This window comes from Pseudorca crassidens, chromosome 5 (assembly GCF_039906515.1).
Source record: "Pseudorca crassidens isolate mPseCra1 chromosome 5, mPseCra1.hap1, whole genome shotgun sequence".
NCBI classification, from domain to species: domain Eukaryota; kingdom Metazoa; phylum Chordata; class Mammalia; order Artiodactyla; family Delphinidae; genus Pseudorca; species Pseudorca crassidens.
In genome coordinates this window covers 89,683,865-89,703,002 of record NC_090300.1, presented here as the reverse complement: position 1 = coordinate 89,703,002, position 19,138 = coordinate 89,683,865, and the positions used below count along the sequence as shown (strand labels likewise).

General features: G+C 38.6%; 1 protein-coding gene across 2 annotated transcripts in view; it reads right to left on the bottom strand.

Moving 5' to 3' along the window:
* The window catches only part of USF3 (upstream transcription factor family member 3), a 47,914-nt gene extending 28,855 nt beyond the window's left edge, over positions 1 to 19,059 (bottom strand). For both annotated transcript variants that reach the window (XM_067738873.1, XM_067738872.1), the window contains exon 1: positions 18,803 to 19,059. The gene's annotated coding sequence lies outside the window, so the exon portion shown is untranslated. The remainder of the gene's footprint in view (positions 1 to 18,802) is intronic.
* Between the last annotated feature and the right edge of the window lie 79 nt (positions 19,060 to 19,138).

Genomic DNA, 19,138 nt, shown 5'->3' with positions numbered 1-19,138 from the left:
CTGCGCCACCAGGGAAGCCCTTCTTTTTTTTTTTCGACAAACTTAGCTCCTCTTTAGGGCAATATTTCCTAAACATTCCTGATCATCTGAAGGTACTAGTTTAAAAATACAGATTCTCAGCCCATCCCAGACCCACTGAATCAATCTCTAATGAAGGAATTCAAATCTCTGATGGAGGGATCTGAAATTTAATGAGTGCCCCCAGGTGGTTCTTCTCAGGACAATTTGAAAGCACAGGCAGGTATCTTGGTGAAATTTCAGGGACCTGACCGATACTCTACTGTAGGAGAGATTGTTTGGGATGTGGTATGAGAGTTGACCAGATAATTTTACCTATAAACCAGTAAGGTCAGATTTGCCTCATACCCACATGAGTCAGCATTTGGTCATTAATATCACAGTTCCAGTTGTTCCCCTGTAGCCCTTTTGCAAGTCTGCAGATTCATGTTACAATTAAGATACATGAAGTAAAAGTTTTAATTTTTTTTAACATCTCGAATCTTAAAGTAAATGACACTAGAGGCCTATCACATAAGTAAACACATTCAATAAACTTCACTGTGGTGAAAGCCAGTAGTTTACTGAAAGAGGAATATAACGGCAAACCAAAATCATCCAGTTTACCAAATGTCACTATAAATACCCATCTCAAAGCACATTTTAACCAATTCAATTAATCTAATTCAGTGCAAAATTATTTCCATGTCCATTACCTCCTGATATTAAAATTGCATTCCTTACACTGAAAAAGAACATTTACTGGCATGAAGAACTATATAATATTGTCATAAATCCTTGTCCACTTATAATTAACCTACTAATAAGGAAATGGCACTTTTAATAAAATATTTATGTAACTAAATACAAATATACCCTTTAAAATATTTAAAGTGCCATGAATTTTTGAAAATTGTCAAAACGTTACATTAGTAATCTATGGATTACTGTTTTTCACGGTAAGAAAGAATTATTTCTGAAATCAGTCAAACCCAGTGGTTCTCAAAGTGTGGCCTTCAGATCACCTGCATCAAAATTACATCTTTTAAAACTTTTTTTCCTCTCAGGGTAAAGCTTACATATTAGTCAAATGCACAGATTTTAGTGTAACATTCAGAGAGTTCTGACAAATGCATACACCTGTGTGACACAACCCCTAGCAAGGTACGGAACATTATTATCATCAGAGAAAGTTCTCTCATGACCCTTCCTAATCAGTGCCTTCCCCCTACTCCCAGAGAGGTGACCAGCCTTCTCATTTTTTTCACCACAGAGCTTTATAATGTATTAACTGAGAATGCTACTGTTTCAAACTTTTACTCAACATGTTAAAATTCATTTGTAGTTTGTTCCTCTTTACTCCAGAGTATGAATATATAATTGTGTGTGAATTTATAACCCAATTTGTTCATTCATTTTTCTGTTCATGGCCACCTGGATTGTTTCCATGTTTTGGCTACTATGAATAAAGCTGCTACCCAAGGGCACTGTTGTGTAAGTCTCTTTGTGGATATAGTCTTTCATTTCTCTTGGTAAATACCTACAAGTATAATTGTTTATCACGTCCCCTTAAGTTCCACTCCTAGGTATTTACCCAAGAGATGTCACACTTTCTCCAGAGTGGTAGTACCATTTTGCACCGCCCACAATGTAGAAGAATTGCTCGTTGCTCCACAGCCTCGCCAGTACTGGGTTTTGTCAGCCTGTTAATTTTAGCCATGCTGGTGAGTATATTGCGGTATCCCATTATAGTTTAATTTGCACTTCTTCATGACTAATGATATTGAATGCTTTTTTTTTTTTTTGCTGCATCACGCAGCTTGTGGCATCTTAGTTCCCCAACCAGGGATCCAGCCCATGCCCCCTGCAGTGGAAGCGTAGTATCCGAACCACTGGACCGCCACGGAATTCCCTTGAATGCTTTTTATGTGCCTATTAAGACCATTTGTAGATCTTCTTTTGTGTGTTCATATCTTTAACCAGTTTTTCAATTGGACTGTTTATCTTTTTATTATTGATTTATAGGAAGTCTTTATATATTCTGAGTTATTAACTGATATATCTTCTGGACACCTGTCCTTTGTCTGAAATATATTTTGCAAACACTTTCTCCTATTACGTGGCTTGCCTATGCTTTTTCTTATTTTCTTTTTTTCTCTCTTCAAGTTCATTGATTCTCTGATTTGATTGATTTTTTTGGCTCCACCTCCAACTAAGGGCACGTGGGACCTTAGTTCCCCACCCAGGGATGGAACCTGCGCCCCCTGCACAGGAAGCAAGGAGTCTTAACCACTAGACTGCCAGGGAAGTCCCTGCCTATGTATTTTCTTAAATGTGCCTTTTGGTGAGCAAAATTCTTGATGAAATATAACATCACTTTTTCTTATCTTTTTTTTTTTTTTGGCGGTACGCGGGCCTCTCACTGCTGTGGCCTCTCCCACTGCGGAGCACAGGCTCCGGACACGCAGGCCCAGTGGCCATGGCTCACGGACCCAGCCGCTCCACAGCATGTGGGATCCTCCCGGACCAGGGCACAAACCCGTGTGCCCTGCATCGGCAGGCGGACTCTCAACCACTGCGCCACCAGGGAAGCCCCTCAATTTTTTCTTTTATGATTATTTCTTTTTGTGTCCTGGCCAAAAAACCTTTACCCATCCCAAAGATATTCTCCTATGGTTGCTTCTAGAAAGTTTATAATTATAAATTAATTACTAATTAATTATAATATTTAGGTCAATGATCCATATTATTTATGGCATGAGGTAGGGGTCAAAGTTCTTTGTTTTTCATACGGATATTTAGTTGTTCCAACACCATTGCTTGAAAAGATTTCCTTTCTTCAATGGCATCTTTGTTAAAAGTCAAATATCTGTAACAGTGCAGTTCTGTTTCTAGGCTCTCTATTCTGTTGCTCTATATTCTGATCTATCCTTATATTATCACCACACAGTCTTGATTAAGCTTATGTTTAAAATATAGATTCCTACACCCCACCCCAGACCTAATGTATCAGAATCATGGGAGGGAGAGGTCCAGGAATATGCAGTTCTAACAAGCTTCCTGTTGATTCTTATACACCCCAAAGTTAGAAAGTATTACATTACTTTAACACTCCTTCCTCTAAAACTGATACAAATTGGTGAGCTTACACATTAGGGTCCACTTGGAAAGACCAGTGAACTTGGATTTAGGAAACCTGAGCTCTGTCTCAGATTTGCTACTCAATAGCTATATTCCATTTTATTTACCATAACCCAGGGCCTAAGTTTTTTCATGTGTAAAAGAGGGTAGGTCTAGACTCATCTGTTCAAGTATGGATTGAGTATGTACACTGCCTAGCAATTGCAGAAATAAAGATGAATACAGTCTAGATCAGGGCTTTCCAAAAAAGCTTTGTGCAGTGGAAAATCTACTTTCCATATGGTCACCACTAGTCACACGTGGCTATTAAGTGCTTGAAATGGGGCTAGTGAGACCATGGAATAAAATTTTTCATTTTCTATATTTTTAAGTAATTTAAATAGCTACTTGTGGCTAGTGGCTACTGTACTGGACAACACGGGGAATGTAAAAAATAAGTTAGAAGGTGAAAGATGAACTAAAAGATAGGTTAATGAATGTCAGCTTCCTGGTTTTGGTATTGTCCTACATTTATAAAAGATGTCACCTTTGGGTGAAGCGGGGTGAAGAGCACATGGACTCTTTGTACTGTGTTTGTATCTTCCTTTGAGTCTATAATTATTTTTAAAATAAAAACTTTTTAAAAGTGAGTTTAGGGAATTCCCTGGTGGTCCAGTGGTTAGGACTCCGCACATTCACTGCCGAGGGCCGGGGGTGTGGAGGGCAGAAAGAGAACCTGGACCAGACTGTAAAGGAATTTTCTATGCCTAGTGAATGTGTTCAGATTTTACCTTAAAATCAGTGGTTCTTGAATAGCAATCCAAGAAACTAGCCTAGCACCACTGGTCTGAAGTAAAATGAAGTCCCCCGGTCTACAGTAAAATAGAAAAAAGGACAATGCAGTTAGGATATTTTTTCTTTTTTATTGGTAATATAACTTACGTACAGTAAGTCACTAACTTAAGTTCACTGCTCCATGCTTTTTTGGAGGCCACGGCAGTGAAAGCCTGTGATCCTAACCACTAGGCCGCCAGAGAACTCCTCATGCGTTTTTATACATGAATACAACTATGTAACCACCACTCTGATCAATATACAGAACATTACCAGCATCTCAAAAGGCTCTTTTGAGGTCACTGCCACTTAATTCCCTGAAGTTTCTTTTAAAAGTATATATTCAGGGATTTCCCTGGCAGTCCGGTGGTTTAAGACTTCGTCTTCCAATGCAGGGGGTGCAGGCTCGATCTCTGGTCGGGGAGCTAAGATCCCACATGCCTTGTGGCCAGAAAATCAAAACATAAAACAGAAACACTACTGTAACAAATTCAATAAAGACTTTTAAAATGGTCCATATAAATATATATATATATATATATATATTCAAAGAAGAATATATATTTCCAAAGAAGACATACAAATGACCAACAGGTATGTGAAAAGATGCTCAACATCTAATCATCAGGTAAATGCAAATCAAAACCACAAAGAGATCTCATTTCACACCTGTTAGAATGGCTATTATCAAAAAGTCGAAAGACTGTTGGTGAGGGTGTGGAGAAAAGGGAACCCTCTTGCACTGTTGGTGGAAACATAAACTGGTACAGCCATTATGGAAAACAGCATGGAGGTTCCTCAAAAAATTAAAAATAGAACTACCATATGTTCCAGCATCACACTTCTGGGTATATATCCAAAGGAAATAAATCACTATCTCAAAGAAATATCTGTACTCCATTCATTGCAGCATCATCCACAGTAGCCAAGATATGGAAACAACCTAAGTGTCCATTGACAGATGAATGGGTAAGGAAAATACTGTACTATATGAATGTATTATTTTGTATATTGTATGTGATATATATATGTGTATGTATATATCATTTGGCCTTAAAAAAAGGGAAATCCTGACACTTGTAACAACATGGATCAGCCTGAAGGACATTATGCTAAATGAAATAACCCAGACACAAACAAACACTGTATGATCTCACTTATATGTGGAAACTAAAAGTCGAACTCATAGTAACAGAGGGTAAAATTGTTGTTACCAGGGGCCAGGGGGTGGAGGAAATGGTCAAAGTGTACAATCAGTTATACACTGAGAAACTTCTGAAGACCTAATGTACAGCATGGTGACTATAGTTAATATAAGGTATTGTATATTTGAAATTTGCTGAGAGAAAATCTTAATTGTTCTCACCACAAACAGTAGCTATGTGAGGTGACAGATATGTTAATTAGCTTGACTATGGTAATCATTTCACAACGTACACTTATATCAAAGCATTATGTTATATACCTTAAATATATATAATTTTTATTTGTCAATCATACCTCAATAAAGCTGGAAAAAATATATGTATACATTCAGAAGTGTGCTACTACCTCATACATTGCTGGTGGGAATGTAAAATGGTGTGGTCACTTTGGAAAACAGTCTGGCAGTTCCTCAAATAGTTAAACACAGAGTTGCCATATAATCCAGCAACTCCACCTAGGTATATACCCAAGAGAACTGAAAACACATGTTCACACAAAAACTTGTACATGGATATCTGTAGCAGCAATGTTCATAATAGTTTAAGAGTTGGAACAAGCAAAATGTCCTCAAGTGACAAGTAAATAAAATGTGATATATCCACACAGTGGAATATTGTTCAGCAATAAAAAGACATAAGTACTGATACATGCTACAGCATGGGTGATCCTTTATATTATAAACATTATATTAAATGAAAGAAGTCTGACACAAAATGTCACATATTGTGACCTTTATTTATTCCATTTATAAGAAATGTCCATAACAGGTAAACCCACAGAGAAAGAAAGTGGTTGCCAGGGGTTGAGAAGGATGGGGAGTGAATGCTAATGAGGAAGGTGGGGTGGGGGGTCTTTGGGGGATAATTAAATGTTCTAAAATTAGATAACGGTGATGGTTGCACAACTCCATAAACATACTAAAAACAAATGAATTACTCTTTAAATGGTAAACTTCATGGTATGTGAATTATGTCTCAATCAAGATCTTCAATTAAAAAAAAACTGATAGAAGTCTCTTTGGGTAATTTGAAACTCTACCCATTCACCTTTTTCATCACTTTGTACATCTGCTTTCTTTCAGCATATAATTTCAAAATTCTACTTAGTTACCAGTCATCCCCAATTTCCCTAACACAGGGAAAATGTGAAGCCACCAAAAAGTACTGGCATTTACTTAAGAGAAGATTTAGTTTAACTTTCAGTGGCAAGTTGCATTTTCTTCCCACCAAGAAGCAAATTAGTGGTAAAGGTTAATTTTAATTGTGTCTTTAGATACTATGAAGAGAAAAACCTAATTCTTATAAAAATTTCAAGCTGGAATTAAAGTGTCTTAATTGAAAATATTTTATGGCACATTGCTTAAACATCATTTGTCCATGGGTTGAGAAAGATCTTTTCAATCTCGGTATTTGTCTTGCTGCTGTTTAACGCATTCCTAAGCATTTTACAGTTACTTAAAATGTTTTAAGAGTGGTTACGTAGATATGCAATTTTAAAATATGTTCCATTTCTTTATATGAGATCTATAATAAATCCTTAGTCCTCTCCAATCAAAATGATTTACACTACTGAATTAGAATATGATCCATGGAAATTACAACGCAATTAAGCATTAATTCCTGGTCTGGGTCACAGTCATTAAAATGTTAGGCCATAGGCAATGCTATGTTCTTTTTTTTACTTAAGGTGGGCATTTCTCCATGTCATTCAAAACTGTGATTACAGCATTTATGTTTAGTATCTTGGATATACGTATGCTATCATCTTATTTAGTGCTTTGAGGCACCTTTGCTCTCTGTATTTTGCTAGATGAGCTACAATTTGCATTTATCTTCTCCAGCATTTTAGGTTAATAACCTCCTACCTGGTCTACGGGGTTCAACTCATTAAATCTTGAAATCTGGCATATATGTATTAATAGTGGGAATAGCACAGGGGTGCTTTTCACACCCAAAAGAATCCTTCTTCTATGCATGTGGTTTCAGCAGTTGCTTTCCATCTTGGTGGGAACTTGAGGAGCTGTTTATGAGTGTGCTGTGTTGTCTTCTGCTTTCTGTAACTACTATCAGAAGTTCTAATTTTCTCTGCCATTAAAGAAATATTACGTCCTTTAACAATGTCTATTGGCTCCCACCATCATGTTCGGTGCAATCAGTCATGGAGTTTTCATAAATGTCAACCTTGAGATGCTATGACATATATAAGAATATGAAATAATGAAGTCCTGCTTTTACTGGGCAGTTGAGTGAAACTATATTTCAAGAAAAAGAAATAAGCCAAGGGCATAGTAATTTGCTGAATGCAGTTTTAGATTTTTATTTTTAAGCTACACAAGTAAACTGTTTGTATAAAAAAATGGTTTTGTTTTGTTTTGTTTTGTTTGCGGTACGCGGGCCTCTCACTCAACCTAATAGCTCCACCCATACAATGTAGTTATATGTACTGATAGTCAAATTTATTTATTTACCTATTTATTTGTTATGTATTGTATCTCCCCCAAATTCACATGTTGAAGTCCTACTGCCCAATACTTCAGAATGTGACTGTATTTGAGGATAGGATCTTTAAAGAGGTAATTAAGTTAAAATGGGGTCATTAGGGTAGGCCCTAATCCAAGATGACTGGTGTCCGTATAAGAAAAGGAGATTAGAATGCAGACCACACAGACATAGGGAGGACCACGTGAGGAGAAAGCAACCATCTACAAGCCAAGGAGAGGCTTCAGAAGAAACTAAACCTGCTAACACCTTAATCTTGGATTTTGAGCCTCAAGAACTTTAAGAAAATTAATTTTTCTTGTTTAAGCCATCCAGCCTGTGTATTTTGTTATGGCAGCCCTAGCAAATAAGTCAATAAATAAATAAATATTGATAAATAAATAAATGTTACAAGTAAACTTGTATAGAATACCTATCCTTTGGGATGGGGAGGAGAACATATGTTAATAAATGATGCACAGAATTTCTCTGGAAGGACTGTCTTTGAGGAAGGGAAATGGGGGACACAGTACACAGGAGACCTAGTGTATATCTTCAAATGCAATTTTAATTTTTGCCACATGTATGCATTATGAATTAATTTTTGTCTTTCTAATAAACGCATTTAAGGCTATAATATTTCCTCAAGGTACATCTTTGTCCACAGCCCATAAATTTTGATAGGTAATATTTTCAAGTTATTAATTTCTAAATAGTATACAGTTTCACTTAAATATTATTTTTTAAATGATATACTGAAAAACAAAAAAATAAACATTACCCCTAACCACATCCCTTTTTTCAAGGAGGAAAATCAAAGTCCCTATTACCACCTATTCATTGTACCCTCTCCCAGTTGGTAATCAAATTTGAGATCAATTTTCTTGATCTTTCTACAGAGTTATTTACATATATGCATTATCACATGCACAACTTTTTTTATAAAAATTAAATCATGCTCTATGTCGCTCTGAAATATGCTTTATTTTTACTTAGAAATACGTTATGGACATCTTTCCAGTAAGTACATATCAGTTTAACTTACTCTTTTTCATACCTGCATAGCATTGTGTAACATGGATGAGCCATCATTTATTTAGCTGTTACCCACTGATGAATACTCTTTATCCCTCTTTCTTATTTATTTTATTTTATTTTTAAAAATTTTATTGGGTTATAGTTGATTTACAATGTTGTTATCCCTCTTCCTTTTTTACTTCTGGGTTTTGTTTTGTTTTGTTTGCTATTAAAAACAATGCTGACAAAAAAAGGGTATAATCAACATCTTTTAAATTTTTCAGTCCAAAGCAACACAAAATATCTTATTATTGCTTAACTTGCATCTCCTTGAGGACTAATGAGGCTGAATACCCTTTCACATGTTATAAATCATTTATATTTCTTTTTTCCATGATTTGTTTGTTTTTATTACCTTGACTTTTTCTTCCTTGTAATTTCAACTTTTATATCCTCTTCAAACTTAGGTAAAGTAAAAAGCTTTCCAAGAAGTTATATTTCTTCTTTTTGGTTCCACTTTTGTTAAGAGTGTGTGTGTGTGTGTGAGAGAGAGAGTGAGAGAGTGAGAGAGTGAGAGAGTGAGAGTGAGAGAGAGAGAGAGAGAGAGAGAGAGAGGGAACTATTTCCTTGCATTACAACTGGCAATAAAAAATTTTCAATTTTCAGAATTTGAGATTTTCTGTGTAGCCCTGTTACATGATATATTTTTGTTAAGTGTTATATGAGTATTTGAGAAGAGTGTGTATTTTTAGCTCCTTAGGTATAAAGTTTTATCAACTATTTTAAATTAAATGTTTGTTGTCTGGAATTAAATTTTGATAACAAGTTACTATGCATTTTCTTCCATTCAACATTTGCCTGGAGTATGTATGTGTGTATTTTATTTTTAACCTTTCTGCATTATTTTGTTTATATTTGTCTAAAATAACACAAATCTGGAGATTTGTTTCTACATAATTTAAGAGCTTTTTAAAAAAAAATGAGAATGTATTACTGTCACATTTATTGTAACTATTGCTACATTTGGTCATATTTCACTTTTTTTCTCTTCCCTCCTCCACTAAGTTTTTACTTTTCCTTGGCTGGCTTTTTGTTTATTTTCCTCAATATCTTCTTCCCTTCTATATCTATTCTATTCATAAATATCCTTAACAATTTTAAGAAACATACTGTAGCGGACATTTGTTAGACATTTTCTCCTCTCCACTCCATGAACTTCCCCAATTCTCACTTAGGTATGTACCCCTCCCCAGCACAGCCCTTGTGCTTCAGTAGTAGGCCTTGGCAGGTCTTGGCAAATGATTTTTTTTCTGACAACAGTGACTGGTCTCTGACCTATCCAATCAAAGCAAAGCTCAGGACTTTTCTTTGATGATGTGGGTAGCTGTGCCCTTTCTCTCTCCAATTTAAAGAGAAAGCAGGTAATTCCAAATACTGAACTTGCAGACATCTTGCAAAAAAGGGAAGCCAGTATGAGGATGAAACTGACACACAAAGAAAAGCAAAGCTGAGAGGATAAAGCTGACAGAAAAGGAATCACATATCAATAACTTAAGATATACTAATATTAAATTTAAACAAATTTTCTTCCTATTAAAAACAGTATCTATGGTCTCCTCTTCTACCACTACAGAAGTTTTAACACACTCTAATTCTTACCCACCAAATGCCCACCATCTCCCCTCTGCCAAAGACTTACTGAAATTGTGCAGAATTTTAGTTCTAGAGTATTAGTTCTCCTCCTAGATATATATTTCATGTCCAACAGCTCATAGTTTTCTTCTTTGTTCTTTTGTACCACATTTTGAAAGAACTCCTTGGTCTGATCTTCTAGTTCATTAATTCAGTCATCTATTACAACCATGCTGCTATTCAGCCTGCTATTAATGTTTTTATTTCAGAAAACATGTTTTCAATTTCCAAAAACTGTCTTGTTCTTGTTTCTTTTTCATAGCACCCCATTGTTATTTTATGGAAATTATATTCCCTAAAATCTTTCAGGATTATTTTTGAATAACAAATATTATCTTTTATCTATTATATTCAATTTGTTTTCTCAAAAATCAATTCCTCTGTTCAGCTTGGTGTCCCTCTTTCACCCTCTTGATTTTCCTTAAATATTTAGTGAGTCTTGGTTAATCGAACTGATAGCTAAAGTTGGTTTCCCCAGCACAGTGGTTCTCAACTCTGGATGCACTGTAGAAATCATCTTTTAAAAAAGAAAAGAAAAGAAAAGAAAAGCTCCCTAGGTGCTTTTAATGGGCATCCACCACTAACAACCACTGCTTTAATATACGTGAATATCACTCTTCTCCCCATCATGAAAGTGTATGCTGATTATGAGAGTGCTGGTTATCCAGAGAATCATGCAGAGATGGAGGGGAGCAGCTAGATGGGTAACTTCTGAAGGAAGGAACCCTACTTTCACAGTGGCACTTAGAAGTTCTCTGAGGTATAACCCTGATTCTCTCTCTGGCCCTCAAGCCCAAGATGGAGACACACCCAATTTATATAAATAAGTTCTAGTAGCTTAGCTCGAGAGTAAACACTGTAATTAGCTATTCTAATTAGGCCTAGTACAGTTGTTCTAAAATCCAGTAACTTATTACCTTTTGACCATTGTTACCATCTGAATATTTGTTTTCCCCACTCCCCACCCCCAAATTCATATGCTGAAATCCTAATCCCTAAGGTGACAGTATTAAGAGGTGGGACCTTTAGGAGATGATTAGGTCATGAGGGATTGGTGCCCTTATAAAACAAGGCCCAGATAAGTCGCTTGCCCCTTCCACCTTGTGAGGATGCAGAAAGAAGTAGGCGGTCTGCAACTCAGAAGAAGGCCTTTACCAGAATCCAACCATGCTGGCACCCTGATTTGGACTCCCAGCCTCCAGAACTGTGAGAAATAAATTTCAGTTGTTTATAAGCCACCCAGTCTATGGTATTTTGTTATAACAACCAAAATGGACTAAGACAACCAACCGCAACTTTTCAAAGTCTCTGAGAATTGGGGTTTTCCACAATTGTGTTGGCAAAACTCACTTTTCTAGTGTTTCTGCTTTAAGCCTGTATCAGGTTGCAGATTTCTCAATGCTATAAGGTTTGTCACCAAGCTGCTCCTATATGCTTTTCATTTCTCCTAAAGTCCTCAATGTTTTTCGTCTTTAGATGACACCTTTCCCAGCTTCTCAACACTAATAAGGATGTGTCCTTATTCTCCCATTTTCTTATTCTTGTTATTTAACTGGATTTTTTCGTTATACAAATAAAACACCCTTATATTAAACTACTCCGATCATTCTGAAGGATTTAAGTTGTAAAAGTAGTAGTCTTCTCCACCAACTGTCCTCCTCAAATTTCCTATTAACACTCTTTAGTACTTTCTTACGTTTTGGCACTGTAAGATGCTCCAGACTCATCTTGTGACATATATCCTATTGTTTCTCTGGAGAAGCCTGACTAATATAGTGGGTAATCAGTAAGGTGCAGGCAGGAGCTTTTTAAAGTTCCTCAAGTGATTGTGAGGCACGGCCACTGTAATCAGTAACACAGATTCTCTCAAGTTCCCCATATTCTTCACCTGACATTAATGAATGAAAGGTAGAGTGGAACGTGACTAGCCTTTGATATCAGACTGAGGATCAAATCTCAAAGTTGACATTTACTAGCTATTTGCTTTTAAAAATAAGTATTCCTTGAAGTCTTAGTATCCTCACATTTAAAATTGGGAGATTATCACCAACCCCTCAAAGAACTCTTAGGAGTTTACATGATAATACGTTTAATGGATCAAGCAAAGTGCCTGGTATGTAGCAAGAGCTAAAGACACTTTACTTGCCTTTCTTCCATTTCCCCCCTAATTCACTGGGAAGATGAAGGTCATCTGGTTCACGTTCCTTAACTGGATCCTACATTTATCATAACAGACCTCTGTCTATACATCTGTCCTTTCAGGCTACCAGAACATCCTAAAGCTAATTCCACCACCTGTGGAGAGAGATTCTATACTTGATTCTTTCCTCTTTAGTACTATATTCCCTCCTTAACCATTTCTCTCTTGTTTCCAAAATACAAAGAGTTTCCTCATATTAAACTGGAATTTACTGCCTTTTCTGTCTATCATTCCGTTTCTTTCCTCCTTTCCTATGAAATGTCTCACCGTTCCTTCACTGGCCAGTCTCTTCTAAAGCCCGTGGCAGTACGCCTTCTGATTGCTCCTGCTAGCCAAAACTGTTTTCTTAGAGGTCAGGGACTATTTTTCACCAAGTCAAAGGTCTTCTCCTCTCTGCAGGATTTGAGGCTGCTGATCTCTGCCTTTTCTTGAAATTCTCTCTCCCAGGCTGTCTTCCTCTCTCCAATTATGCATCATCTTTCTCTAACATGAATCCTCGTCTTTCTCTCACTTTGACTTCGAAGGCTGAATGCTTTTTTTCTATTTGCTTTTCCCCTGCAAAGTTTCAAATTGTTTCTGTGTAAAAGCTGTTATGTTTTCTACAATAAAGCTACATTTCAACACTGATCTTACTCCAAATCTTTGGTTAGGCAAAGCTCTCTTCAGAGCAATTCATTTCAAAACCAATAAACAAGAGTCTGTGTGCAACATGTCAAATGGCCTTGCCTCTTAAGAGACCTATTTCCGATTTCTCCATTTTATCAACGACACCAAAATTTTAACATGGCTTTAAACTCAAAAGTAACCTTCAGATCTTCTCACCGAATCCTATCAATTTGTTGCACAATGTTCTTCTCATGTTTGTTACTACCACCTTAGATGAGTCCCCATTTTACACAGCTCTGGTTCTTTCTTGCTCCCAGCCTTTTCCCTATTCTTCAATGGTTTTATACTCCAATGTCTCATTCATCTTTCCACTGCGCTGTATCCTATCACATGCCTGTCCTGCTCCAGAATCTACAGTACCATTTTCCAACATCTACTGTATCAAATCCAAACTCTTGGGTCCTACCTTTCATGACTCTACCTCACATTGCCTTCTTTATTGCAGGGCTCACTCATCCATTTCTACCTAGTACAACACACAGAGGAGCAGGGTTATATAGCTGATCACATCATCTACTCTTCCCTCCTCCCCAATTCAGACAGATGTTTCCCTGTGCTCCTTATCAGCTAGTTTATTTTTTGCTAAATCTATGCTATTTTCCCACTGACACAACCTTTCCACTTTGCTCTGCTTATCCAAATCCTGCTAACTCTTTAAAGCCCAGTGCAAATACGTCCTCTTCTATAAAACCTTCCCTAATATTTCCAGCTAACACTAAACCTTCTACCTTTGTTCTGGACTCTATCACTCCCACTTCTTAGCAATTTTGTTACAAAAATATATCCTTTCTCTCATATATTATTAATTTCTCCTTCCCTATTAGTGCTTTTACATTAAAATATATTATTCATTTTTTTCCTATTTAAAAGATTAAAAAAATTTTTTTTCCTTTTCTGACCTTGCCACAGATTCTAGATGTTCCTATTCTCTTCTCCCTTCCCACCATCAGGCTCCTTGAACAAGTAGTTTATACTCACTGTCCTTTCATCCTCACTTCCCATTCACTCTTCAACTCCCTGTTACATGGCTTTTATTCCTAAAACTGTTTACAACAAGCTCACACATCAAGATCTCCACACTGCCAGATCCTACGAACTCTGTAGGAAATATCTTGGTTTTGGCCTTCTGGCAATACCACCTCGCTCTTCCTTTGGACAGATTCTCTGATTCCTGAGGTCTGATATGACTATCAAACATGGGCTCACCTCTGGGGTGGGCACAGGGCTGACCAACAAGACTCTGTGCACAAGGAGGAAAACTGGCTGAGGCTGAGTTAGCCCCACAGACCCATGTGATCCTAGAAGCTGCTTTCTCTGGTCTTCCCAAGGCTTCATTATTCTACCTTCCTTCACTTCCATGAACTTACCAGTATCTATCCATAAATCCCCCTTTTTTGCTTAGGTTAGCCAAAGACAATTTCTGCTGCTCTAACCAAAGAGAAATTGATCCTGCAAGTGGAGTTGAGGTAGAAGTGGTACCTCTCATGGTTACACTACAAATTTCTTCTCCCTGTCACCTTCACTACAGGCTTCTGCTGTTTAAGAAATCATAGTAGCTAAGGGGAGACCGCTTTTGCCAAGGGACCCAATAATGGCTTCATTAATTTGGAGGGAAGGCTGTCTGGGGCTCCTCATGCAGCCAGGTAATAGACAAAAGGGAAGTCACAGGGTGCATAGGTGGGAACTGGGAGAACCCTGGGGCACCTCTATTTACTAATACTAGCAGCAAAATTACCACACTACTGCTACATTACACAGACAAGGTCTGCCAGGGCTCAGACCTCTCAAGAATAAAAGTTTGCATGTCTGACTACACATGTCTGACCCCAAAGTCCATGCTCTTTAACATACCACTTTCTACCATGACAATCTACTTGTAGCTCCTTAATCAAGAAATGCCCTCTCTCATCTCCATGCCTTTGCACCTATCACTGTGTTTGGAATGCTCATATCAACTTTCCAACTGGGAACTCCTAATTATCCTCTTTGAAACTTTCTCTGATCCCTACAGGTTAGTCCCAAACATCCTGACATAATACATACTCCACAATATCTTAACAGGAAATACACTCTATATGCTTATTGGCTATCCCCACTAGACCGTAAGCTTCTAAATGGTAGACACCACATCTTCCATATTTGTAGGCTCAACAACTAGTACTCAGTACGGGAATAATAAATGTCTATTGAAGGAATATCTGGTCTTTCTTAATTTTACATGGTATTAATCACTGCATCATCAATTTTGAGTACTTACGTTTAAATTAGCTAATGAATATTGTGTTCAGTCCCTTATTTGATATGATGCTCTCCAATCCTCCCAATAAGTCTAAAAACTTCTTGAGAGCTGAGTCCACACCATTTACTACTTCTGTATTCTCTTTAGCACCTAAGAGTATTTGGACACGTGGTAAACACTCAATAAATACTTGATGAACTGAATTAAAAACAGGATATTAGCACATTAATAGGAGCAATTTATTATGCCCTACTGATCTAATTAAAAGATCTGGACTTCTGAAGTAGTGCAATTGTACCCGTATGGAAAATTTAATGAGAAAAAGAAAAATTATCTAATTGAACAGTTAACAGCTTTTCTCTTAGAGTTCCACAAATATTTTACAGATAACAAGAGTCGACTTCCAGAGCTCAGAATAAAAGACTCAAGGCATATATTTCCATGCATGTTGGAAGGATGATTACATGTTTAAGCGATCTATCATAACCATAATTACTTAAATTCCACTAATCCCTAATGAATCCATAATAGGAGTCTAGGACATAAAAATATTTAATAGTGAAATCAGTTAATGCCAAATCAACCTATGCTAAAGATGTATATGGTTATCTTTGCATAATACATAACACAACAGTCATTTACTCATTTCACAAACATTTTTTGAGTGCCTACTAATAAGTGCTATGTTAGGTCCCAGAAGTACAAAGATGAAGAGAACACAGTTGCTATGTTCACGGGGTTCTAGCTCCACATGCTGCAATGGTATTTAAGAATACAGTGTGAATCATACCTCCTGGAGCTCTCAATGTGGATGCTCTAGGGGTAGCAGGCTCATGGAGAAGGTGGATAAACACATACTCAACGGCAATGTGATTAGTGTTAACACAGAAATAAGTACAAGCTGTTATGGGGCCACAGAAAATCATCAACCTACTGAAGAAGTCAGGAAAATACATGGAAAAAACTGACATCCATACATGAATTCAATGTGAGTTAAGGTGTGAGGAAGCTACCACGACAGAAACATCTGGGATGGAATCAAACCTGAAACTATGGTTGCAAGCAGAGTGGGGAGGTTTCAAAGCAAATCAATCCAACCTAGAGCAAACTATTGTAGAAGAGCGCAAAATAAAATACTCCTTGCCGTTAAGTTTGAGAATAATGAAACACATATACAAAAGAAGTTATAAATAAATATATTAAAGAAAAAGAAAGTTAAACCACTACATGATGTAACCACAAAGGGAGTCTTTTAAACAATATGTGGATTAAAAGTTCAAAGGGAGCCAATCACTGAAGAGAAAGGGCTGTCCAGGAAAACCTTCATTAAAGTTTAGGGTTAGAACTGTTGTCACTGGGGAGAGGGCGCACAGGGAGGGGCATCCATATGCTGAGAAAGACCAATGTCATTAACAAAAGCAGGGATCTGAACTGCATATCTGTGGGACCACAAGGAGGCTCATGCTGGGAAGTAGCGGGGGGAAAGCTGGACACATGAGTGAAGGCCTAATTTAGAAGAGCCTGGAAGGCAAGCCTAGTGGATTGGACGTTGCTCTAGACACATAGTAGTTCTCAACCCTGACTGCTGAATTGAAACACCTGGGGAGCTTTAAAAACTACACCTACAGCTGAGGTTAACCCCACATCAAAAGTAAGAGACTCTCTGGGGCAAGCAGTCTGGGCATTAAAATGTAAAAGTACATAAGATGATTCTACTGTATAGTCCAGACTGAGAACCACTGGGTTAGAGGTTAAAAAGGTAAGACATGAAAGATATGGTTAAGACCCAAGCTTGATTCAGTCTCTGTTTATAAGCAACAATTTTGAGTTGATTGCCTGTTGAAGCCTATCTCCTAACTTGAGTTAAACATTCTCAGTTTTCTTATGTTTCTTTTCCCTTGTTGACAATGCTAAGGTCTGAAAATAGGAAAACAGCAGATCAATTTCTCTTACCTGCCTATTTCACTGACTGCACAGTCTGCAACTTTAGAATTTTATTTCCATGAAATAAAATTCATGGAATATTATTTATAGCATTTCAATCCTATGCTGCCCTTGAATCCCTGCAATGAGGTGCTTTTATTCCAAAGAATGTTCTAGGCTGCATGCATATCTGGATTTTATAAAATTTCTTTTTTAAATATAGAGAGAATGTAATACCTATGTATAAAAAAGTCATACTGCTTAGATTAGAGAAAAACGTGAGATTAAGTTCTTCTTTACACTGTTCCTGAGACAGGATACTGTTCCTGGTTTCATTAGTGCAATGATTACAAAGTATTTTGCTTATTTTGTAACAATTACTTTTAACGTACTTCACAAATAAAGGGAAACACCAAATGTATCCCATACAGCAACTCTGTACTACATTAAACACGCGTCCTGTGTAGGAGGAAAAAGTCATCAAAGTGATTAGAGTGCATGACAGCCTGTTGATCCTTCAAAAAGCAGGTTTGCTTGTTTGATTGCTTTTTAAGAAAAAGCAAAGGTACAAATATGCTTCAGAATCTGTTACTCGCGGAAGGGTTTATTCAAGAAATCTGTACTTTGATAAGTAAGCAACTCTCTTTTTTCCGCAAACTTAAGTTACCCACAACTGTCTAGTTTTGTGTGGTGTTAGGTCAATATATCTACTTAATAGTAAAAACAGCATGAGAACGTAAGCTGGAAGTCATCAGCTGGGATCCCACATATAGGTTTATGCATTCTCTTATCTCCAGATAAAGTTAATAAATTCGAAGGACCATATCCCACTGTAACCGTAGTGGGGGGAGGGGGAAGGGGCCAGCGGGTATGGGAGAATCGTTCCTATTCAGAAAGGAAAAGAAAGGCTTCTAAAAAGAAGACGCAAGCCTAACTCTCCGACACAGGTGTCAGAGTTAAAAAGCAAGTCACAGGAGTCTGACCAGTGGGTCCGAAGGAAAATCGGAGGGCAAGGAAAGAAGAGGGAATGAAGGAAACAGGAAAAGGTGAAGGAGGCGGGCAAAGGCCATCCGGTATGAACCTGAATGCCCAGCTCTTTATGCACTCGGGGCAGCGTGGAGCCCTTCTCGCCCCGCGCGCATGTCGGGGGTCGGTACGCAGCGCGATCCCCCCACGGGCCTGGCACCAGGGGACGCGGGCGCCGGGAGGTCGGGGAGAAGAGGGGTGCGCGCACCTTCGGCGCTCGCGCCCCACTAGGCTCCGCACGCAGGGGTCCCCAGGAGGAAGACACACTTTGCGCAGCCCTCGCCTCCGGGAGCGGGGAAGGGGTGGGTGGAGCAGAGCCCGGAGCCGCCCCCCGGAGCCGCCCCCGCAGCCCCGGCCCCCGCCCCCCGCCCCGGCTGTCAGCGGCCCCCTCCAGCAGTCACTCACCCCGGGGCTGCGTGGGCTCGGCCGCGGCGGCGGCGGCGACCCCAGCCTGGGTCATGATCCCAAGCGGGTTCCACAGGGTTGTCCGACCGCCCGGGCGAATCTCTCAGTCTGCGGCCGCCGCTTGCTCCTCTGGGGCTGGGGGAGCGCGGGCCCAGGCCCTCCTCTCCCCCCGCCCCCACCGCCTCTTCCTGCGGCCACTGCCGCAGCTGCGAGCCCGAGCCTTCAAGGCCGGAGACCCGGCGGCAGCACGGCCTCAACTTTCCCAGCCCCCCTCCCCCCGCCCCTCCGGACCCTCCCGACCCCTCCCCCCGCCCCTCCCGCGGCCGCCGCTCGGCT